The following is a 9,863-nucleotide window of genomic DNA, read 5'->3' as shown; positions in this document are numbered from 1 at the left end:
CCCTGTGGATTCGATATCTTTTAAAACTACACGACACGACTGTGCACTTGCAGTTATCCCGACTAATAGACACGTAAAGTCGCGATCAAGTTTTTGGCATCGTTGCCGGGGACTATTTAAGTCGATATCGTAACTCACTGTTACACCGTAGAGACTAGGACAATTCTTCCCTTTCTTTCTGAACGATTGTATGCCAAATACTCGTTCACAAGGAGGAGATTTAATACAACGAATTAACGAGATCGAACGTTTCATTAACGTCAAACGTCGAGCTCGCAATCTTCCCGAAGTAGCAGAAATTCCGATTAATCAGGAATTGATTTTTACTGATCAAATTAATCAAATCACCCCGAAGTTAGAGATGGCTGCTATTCGTCCTCTTAGAGACTATGTCGCTCCTTCGCGCGCTGAACCGCATTCAAGTATCGCACCACCTGCGATTGAGGCAAACAATTTCGAACTCAAACCTTCGTTGGTCCAAGTTGTTCAACAGAATCAATTATCTGGAAGCCCTGTAGACGACCCCAATCTCCATTTATCCGTGTTCGTGCAATACGCCGACACTATCAAAGCCAACAACATTAGTTCCGAAGCTATTCGATTACGCCTTTTTCCTTTCTCCTTGAGAGATAGAGCGAGAGCGTGGCTTCAATCCCTGCCTTCCAATTCCATAACTACGTGGGATGAATTGAAGAGAGTATTCTTAGCGAGATACTTTCCGCCTAGCAAAACTGCTATGCTTAGAGGTCAAATCAACGGATTTACCCAGAAAGATAACGAATCACTCTTCGAAGCTTGGGAACGTTACAAGGACATGCTTAGAATATGCCCTCATCATGGACTCGAACCATGGCTGATCATCCATACTTTCTATGGTGGTCTCTTATATAACACTAAAATGACTATAGATGTCGCTGCTGGCGGAGCATTAATGGACAAACCCCATGATGAAGCATATAAACTCATAGAGAACATGGCACAAAACCATTACCAATGGGGTGGAGAACGAGCCGCTCTAGAGAAAGCCCAAACCAAAGGAGGAATGTACGAAATAAGTGGTATAGACCGCGTTAACGCTAAAGTAGACGCTTTAACTCAAAAGATCGAGAACTTAACCATCACTCCTTCAGCCACCGCTGCTGCTGTAACACCTAATTGCGAGATTTGTGGATTGACTGGACATGTAGTTGCTGAATGCCAACTCTTGACTGGAGTCCCATCTGATCAAGTAAACTATGCTCAAGGAAACCCTTATTCTAACACGTACAACCCTGGATGGAAAAACCATCCGAACTTTTCTTATAAGAACAACAATGCGTTGTACGCGCCTGGACAAGCACCTGCTGTACCACCTGGCTACCAAAAAGCGCCTGTAGCTGCTCAAAACACCCCTAGGAAGTCAAATCTAGAAATCATGATGGAGAACTTTATAGCTTCCCAACAACAAACCAATAAAGACTTCCTGAATCAAAACATCCACAATAGCGAGCAACTAAAACAACTATCAAACAAAGTAGATGCTTTAGCTACACATAACAAAATGTTAGAAACTCAAATCTCACAAGTAGCTCAACAACAAGCACCTACTGCTGCCCCTGCTGGCACGTTTCCTGCTCAACCTCAACCCAATCCTAAAGGACATGCAAACGCAATAACACTACGAAGTGGAACGAATTACGATGGACCCATAGATCCTAGAACTCAAAACGTACCCATGTCACAACAAGAGCCAAAGGAAACCCAAAAGAAAACAACTGACGAACAAACTGCTAAGACTGATGAGAGCAATAACGAAGTGGAACCTGAAAAGGAGAAACCTTACGTTCCACCACCACCTTATAAGCCACCAATTCCTTACCCTCAGAGATTAGCTAAATCAAAAACCGAAGCGCAATTTAAAAGATTTGTAGAACTTCTGAAGCAATTAAACATAACCATACCGTTCACAGAAGCCATAACTGAGATGCCTTCGTACGCTAAGTTCTTAAAAGAAATCCTATCAAACAAAAAGAAACTCGAGGATAACGAAACTATAACGCTTACCGTTGAATGTAGCGCTATCATCCAAAATAACATGCCTCCAAAACTGAAAGACCCTGGTAGTTTCTCTATACCCTGCGTAATAGGAAAAACCATCATAGAGAAAGCCTTGTGCGATTTAGGAGCTAGTGTTAGCTTGATGCCTCTTTCGACCTGTAAGAAACTCAATCTAGGTGAGCTTAAAGCAACGAGAATGTCTCTTCAACTAGCTGACCGTTCAGTCAAATACCCTGTAGGAATGTTAGAAAATATCCATGTTCGTGTAGGTCAATTCTACATCCCAACTGACTTTATCATTATGGATATCCAAGAAGATTCTAACATCCCGATCATATTAGGAAGACCATTCTTAGCAACCGTTGGTGCAATTATAGATGTAAAGCGAGGAAAGCTTACTTTCGAAGTAGGAGAAGAGAAAATAGAATTTATCCTTTCCCAATTCCTAAAAGCACCTTCTATAATTAACACATGTTGTTCTGCTGACATAATCGACGAGTGTGTCAAAGAAATAAAATCCGAACCAAATAAGGAAACCGAGATCCTAAGAATTCCTATGCCGCCAATTCTTGAAGATGACAACTGGCGTGAGGAATATCAAGATAACCACCTGAGTGAATGCTTAGCCTTAACTCCCGATCCTATACCTGGACCTAAGAAACCTGCTATAGAGCTGAAAACACTTCCTACCGATCTTAGATACGAATTTCTAGACGAAGAACTAAACCGACCAGTTATAGTGAATGCTAACTTAGGACGAACCGAGACTGAAAAATTACTTAATGTCCTAAGAAAATACCCTACCGCTTTAGGATATAACATATCAGATCTGAAAGATATAAGCCCTTCCCTCTGTATGCACCGCATTATGCTCGAAGACGATAGTAAAACCTCTAGGGAACATCAAAGGCGAATAAATCCTATTATGAGCGATGTGGTTAAAAAGGAAATCCAAAAACTGCTAGAAGCTGGAATAATATATCCTATATCCGATAGTAAATGGGTTAGCCTTGTTCACGTCGTACCAAAGAAAGGAGGAGTCACTGTAATCACTAATGCAAAAGGAGAATCTGTAGCACAACGTACTCAAACTGGATGGAGAATGTGCATTGACTATAGGAAGCTAAACAAAGCTACCCGAAAAGACCATTTCCCTTTACCTTTCATAGATCAAATGCTCGAACGCCTAGCTAAACACTCGCATTTCTGTTATCTGGATGGATACTCCGGATTTTTCCAAATTCCTATCCACCCTGACGACCAAGAGAAGACCATGTTTACCTGTCCTTATGGTACATTCGCCTATAGACGAATGCCTTTTGGGCTCTGCAATGCACCCGCGACCTTCCAAAGATGCATGATGGCAATATTTGCCGACTTCTTAGATGGAATAATGGAGGTCTTTATGGACGACTTCTCTGTCTGTGGAGGAAGTTTTGAAACATGTTTAGAGAACCTCGAACTGGTACTTAAACGATGCGTAAGCGTAAACCTAGTCCTTAATTGGGAAAAATGCCATTTCATGGTTCGACAAGGAATTGTACTGGGACACATCGTATCCGATAGAGGAATCGAAGTTGATAAAGCAAAAATCGAAATTATCGAAAACCTTCAACCTCCCAAAACCGTTAGAGAAATAAGAAGTTTTCTGGGACACGCTGGTTTTTACCGACGCTTCATTAAGGATTTCTCTAAAATAACCAAACCCTTAACTGAACTACTAATGAAAGACGCCGAATTTATTTTCACCGATAAATGCACTGAAGCATTTCAAACGCTTAAACGAGCATTAATCTCTGCGCCAATTATGCAACCTCCCGACTGGAATGAACCTTTCGAAATAATGTGTGACGCGAGTGATTATGCTGTAGGAGCCGTTCTAGGACAAAGAAAGGATAAGAAACTACATGTCATATATTATGCGAGTAGAACCCTAGACGAAGCTCAGATGAATTATGCCACGACAGAAAAAGAATTATTAGCTGTCGTATTTGCATTAGACAAATTCCGTTCTTACCTGGTAGGAGCCAAAATAATCATATACACTGACCACGCCGCCATTAGGTACCTCCTAACCAAAAAGGACGCTAAACCAAGACTTTTGAGATGGATCTTATTACTACAAGAGTTCGACCTGGAAATTAAAGATAAGAAGGGCACTGAAAATGTCGTAGCAGATCACCTCTCTCGATTGGAAAATCTGAAACCCGAACAAGTACCAATTGACGACGATTTCCCTTATGAAAGACTTATCGCCCAATTAGAAGCAAATGAATTCGAACCGTACCGTCCAAACTCTAAAACCAACAAATTAGCAGAAATAGCTTTAGCCCGATCTGACGCACCTTGGTATGCAGATTTCGTAAACTACCTAGCTGCTGGTGTGCTTCCTCCTGATCTAAGTTACCAACAGAAGAAGAAATTCTTCCATGACCTAAAACATTACTATTGGGACGACCCGCTCCTGTTCAAAAGAGGCCCCGATGGAATCTTTAGACGTTGTGTACCCGAGGAAGAGATAAGAAGCATAATAACACACTGTCATTCTGCACCGTGTGGAGGACACCATAGCACATCTAGAACCTGCGCCAAAATCCTTCAATCTGGACTCTTCTGGCCCAACCTGTGGAAAGACGTTTATTTTGCTGTACTAAGCTGTGATAGATGCCAACGAACTGGAAACATTTCAAGACGCGATGAAATGCCTCAAAAAGGCATTCTAGAAGTAGAAATATTTGACGTCTGGGGAATAGACTTCATGGGACCGTTTCCGTCGTCGTTTGGAAATCAATATATACTCGTAGCCGTTGATTACGTTTCAAAATGGATAGAAGCTATTGCTTCTCCTACAAACGATACACGAGTAGTTATCAAACTCTTCAAAAACGTCATCTTTCCTAGGTTCGGTGTGCCAAGATTGGTAATTAGCGATGGTGGTTCCCATTTCATTTCAAGAATACTTGAGAAACTCCTTCGAAAATATGGAGTGAATCATCGAATAGCCACACCATACCATCCACAAACAAGCGGTCAAGTAGAAGTTTCTAACCGCGAAATAAAACAAATATTGGAGAAAACTGTTGCTATATCTAGGAAAGATTGGTCAACCAAGCTAAATGAAGCTTTATGGGCTTATAGAACAGCTTTCAAAACTCCAATAGGAACTACCCCATTCAAACTCGTTTATGGAAAATCATGCCACCTACCGGTAGAGTTAGAACATAAAGCCTATTGGGCCATTAAGAACTTAAACCTAAACTACACTGCCGCTGGTGAAAAACGACTTCTAGACATAAACGAATTAGAAGAACTTAGACAAGACGCTTACGAAAACGCCAAAATCTATAAAGAGCGAACGAAAAAATGGCACGACAAGCGTATATCTAGGAAAAATTTTAGCATAGGCGATAAAGTACTTTTATTTAATTCTAGACTAAAATTATTTCCTGGTAAGTTACGATCTAGATGGTCTGGCCCTTTCGAAATAACTAACATATTTCCAAGTGGAGCGATAGAAATCAAAGGAGAAACCGTCAAACCTTTTGTCGTAAATGGGCAACGTCTTAAGTATTACCATCATCTCGAATACGATGAAAACATCGAAGTTTTTAAACTTGACGAACTGCCCGCTCTTTCGAAAAAATAGTTTTCTATTTTAAAAATCGTCGAGCTTACGACATTAAACAAAGCGCTTGGTGGGAGACAACCCACATTTATTTATTCTTTTTATTTTTATTTTATTTTATTTTATTTTTAATTTTTAACCTTTAATTTTCATTTAATTATTCTATTTTTAATTATTCTAATTTTAATCATTTTATTTTTTTTTCATACATCTTATAATAATTATTATAATTATACCTGCTATCTTAATTCGAGAAAATACTTCCTTTTTATAATTATAATTATCATTATAACTTGTTACTTAATTTTATTTAATTTATTTTATTTAATTTTATTTTTAAAAATGAACACTAGCCTAGTTCTAACTTAATCTTAATATTTTCAACTTCTAGGTTTTTCATTTAACTACTAACTACGATGCAAGAAGTTGATAATATGGAAGTTGTGTTCCGTGGTAGAGGACAAGAAGCAAGATTTAATAAGCTGGAAGAGAGACACATGGATTTGACTTGCTATCCTCACCAACCAACTATGGTGAAACTTGGTATCGAAGAAAGCATCCTACACCTGCTTAACCAAATTGGTTGGACTGGTTCTCACTTGTTCCGCAAGTTTAGCACTTACCGGAAGCTCACTCTGGAATTCTTGAGCTCCCTGACCTATCTTCCAAACTGTGGACAAGGACTGAGAAAAGGAGTTATTCTTTTTAGACTCTTTGGTATGGAGTTTAATTTCTGCATCCGAGATTTTGCTGAAATGTTAGAACTACCTCATGGATCAGATGCATATACCAAAGTAACTGAAGACAATCTTGCTTACTGGGAGTTGGAAAAATATTGGGGCAAGATCATTGGAAACGACAACCCTGAAGAGAATGAATTTCAATCTGAGAACATCCATAACCCCGCCTTCAGATACTTCCATAAGATCCTTGCTCACTACATTTTTGGTAAACCCGATAATGTCACTGAAGTCTCTAGAGAAGAGTTGTTCATCATGTTTTGTACCTCTCAGAATCGCCCGGTCAATGCCATCGCATTCATGCTAACAAACTTCGAGCGCATCACGCATGACGAAGTTTCACCTATTAGGATCGGCGGATTTGTCACTATGATTGCTAATGCTATAGGAATGAGAGTACCTTTGCTTAGATTGACACCTCTTGGTTCTCACAATTCTATGGACATTCACTTCTGCTTTAACCGAGGTATCATCGGTAACCTTGGACCTGATCAGTTTGATTTACTCATTGATAACAAAGTTTTGGATCAGTTCACTTTACCGAGTCCTAGGACGAGTGTGCACAACCCTGCCAACTGGCTTTTCTATGATCAGATTCCTGAAAGAGAACCCTCACCTGAAACCCCTCAAGCCTATGAACATTTTGATGAGGAAATGCATGTATCAGAATCTGAGCCTGACACTCCTCCTGGTTACTATGAACCTAATCCTGAAGATGAACCCATCCCTGATTATGAACCTCTTTCTGTAGATGAACCTATATCTGAGTATGAGCCTGAAACTCGTTCTGAAGATTCTGTTGATGATTACACTGTTGATATGACTGATGTCGAGCTCGCGCAACAACAACCCGCTACATCTACCGCATCGGTGAATCAAAGAATGCCTAATCTGAACACGCACGAGCAAGCCATCACTGCACTACAACAAGATGTCCAACATGTGCGCAACGAGCTACACACTTTGCAAATGCAGTTCTTCGATTTTATCGACACCGTAAATGCTCAGTTCAACGAAGTTTTCAAACACATTCAGTCTAATGAGCATAACAATAGACGTGGCTAGATGTTACCGTATTAGATTATTAGATTTTATTTCTAGTTTTAGCAATTTTTATTCATAAGTTTAGATTTTCATTTTTTTTGCATTTTACATTCTGCTTATGTTAACACTCAGTACCAGTTTAATTTTAAATGCAATATTCTTTTGATTACTGCTACTGTGTTATATTACACTGCTATTGACTGCTATATATTTGCCTGTTTATCACTTTTTGCTGATTAATAGTATTAAAATTCGACACTGCTCTGAACTGATGGACAATTTATGGTATCTGTCAGCACTGTCTGGTCCCTTACATGCGTGTACCACTTGCTTACAACAGGAGACACACGTCTCCATCTATGTGGTGTTGCACCCCAAAATTTGCCCATCTAATTTATTTATAATTGGCTTATGTTTCTCATTTATCCGCATCTCATCCATTACGTCATTAACACATCATGCACCGTAATTAATAATTCTACATGGGATCAAAATTGTAAAAGCTAGTTGGTGGGTTCATGGTCATGGTGGATTCCCTTTTATGTTCATACAGAGCTATTCTCCATTAAAGGTGAGCATGGATACATTTGCCAATTAAGTGGTTCACACAAGTAATTATGAAAGGCCTACTCATTGAAATTCAAATTCAACAAAGGAGGATTTCCATTCAGCCTTAATGCAAATCAATGAAGTTATATCACTTCATGAGTTAATGAGCATACCAAGTTTCTGGCCATACAAAACTTCTTACAAGTTACAAAATTGAATCAACAAAAAAATGTACAATAAAAAAAAAAAGAGGCCCAGTCCATTGGATTATTCCAAGAAGTCGCCACTTCCGCTTCAAGTCAGCTTCCTCATTTATTCTTCGAGTTCTCTTAAGGGGCAAAGCAAGTTGTTCAGCCCGGGTACAATATGCAGAGGATCCAGCCATGTATTTCTCCCTTATCCTGCATAAAATATAAGGCTGCAATCAAAACATAACCAGTTCAAGCCAAGTTCAGAAAAATAAATCACAAGCAGCCTACTTCTACAAAGCTGAACCCAAAATCCAAAGTTAAATTAAAGCCCTGCACTTAACCATTCCACACACATCCAACCTCATGACATAACAGCTACTAACAGTGTTCAACATTACTAGCTGTTAACTTGATCCCTAACAGCCGATACCAAACAGTCCCTAATTCTATCATCACTACCTACTAAATATCCTAACCATTTAACCAATCCTAACCCTTCCCTTGAAAATAACAATCTCTAACAACCTGTTTCAATACCCAACTCACCTCTTAACTAACCTATAACCAATTTTGTAACCACATAACTAACTCCCAAACATAGATAACAAACTTAACCGAATTCTAACCACCTAATTGTTTCTAACCAACTCCTAACAACCTAGTATAGTTCATAACCGATTCAGTTACTAACCACCTCTAACAGAATCATAACCAAACCTATAACTAACAGGTAGCCAATTTGTAACTAACTAAAAACAGAATTGAAAACAGAAAAGAGGAGGGGATGAGAAACAGAGGATATCAGAGATTCAATAGAAACCAGAAGAAAACTCACCTATATAATCAGAATCACCTCCACATTCTTGGGCTCCCTCCATTTTCTTCTCATCTTCAATCATCCACCTCTCTCGATTCACCCTCCGCCATTGTATCTCCACCATCTTTTCTCCACTTCTCTACTCTCCACCATTGACCTTCAATCACTTCCACTACCATTCACCATTTTCTCATCTCTTCCTTCACTTCACAACTCCACGATCCTTCAATCCTCTCGATTCATGATCCACCACCTTCATCACCTCTGAACCACTTTCACCATCATCATCTTCATCTTCTCTGCAGCAACAACAATTCGACAACATCACCATACATTCCCAACCGTGCAACAAACATCACCATCTTCATTCACAAAACCTTCAACCTTTTACAACCGAGTATCTCCTTCATCTTCAACAATCTTTCTGCAATTCCATTCATCATCACTCATCTCAGATTCTCCAATACTCATCTTCCATCACCGATCTGCAGAAGAGCAAGAACGGAGAATCAGAAGAAGAATCATCAATCCGCATCATCACGCATCGACACCAACGCAACATAAATGAAAGGTGCGAGAAGAAGAAGGGAGCAGAGTAACCGAAAGCAAGAAGATGAATGATACCTTGATTTCTCTGGCTTCTTATTGTCGCCGTTGAACTGAAGAACCACCGGTGTTACTCCGTTTGGGAATCGGAGCGAAGGGGATACAGTGAGAGAGATACACGGCTGAGACGAGTGAATGCGAGAGGAGGAAGGCCGCTCGACGGCAGCGCGTTGAGTTTTCGTCTGAGCCAGGGGAGGATGCTCCGGCGCCGTTTTGGCCATAGGAGGGGAAGAGAGATGAAGTTCAATGGTCTC

At 39.9% G+C, this 9,863-nt stretch overlaps 1 non-coding gene across 1 annotated transcript; it reads right to left on the bottom strand.

Moving 5' to 3' along the window:
- Positions 1-736: 736 nt before the first annotated feature.
- LOC131593695 (small nucleolar RNA R71) lies at positions 737-843 on the bottom strand. Its single transcript, XR_009281080.1, has one exon. It is a non-coding gene; the product is annotated as a small nucleolar RNA R71 (small nucleolar RNA).
- Between the last annotated feature and the right edge of the window lie 9,020 nt (positions 844-9,863).

The sequence above is a fragment of the Vicia villosa genome, linkage group LG3 (assembly GCF_029867415.1).
Source record: "Vicia villosa cultivar HV-30 ecotype Madison, WI linkage group LG3, Vvil1.0, whole genome shotgun sequence".
In the NCBI taxonomy this organism is placed as follows: domain Eukaryota; kingdom Viridiplantae; phylum Streptophyta; class Magnoliopsida; order Fabales; family Fabaceae; genus Vicia; species Vicia villosa.
Note: the sequence above shows the minus strand (reverse complement) of the source record. Positions and strands in the feature narration are given on the sequence as shown.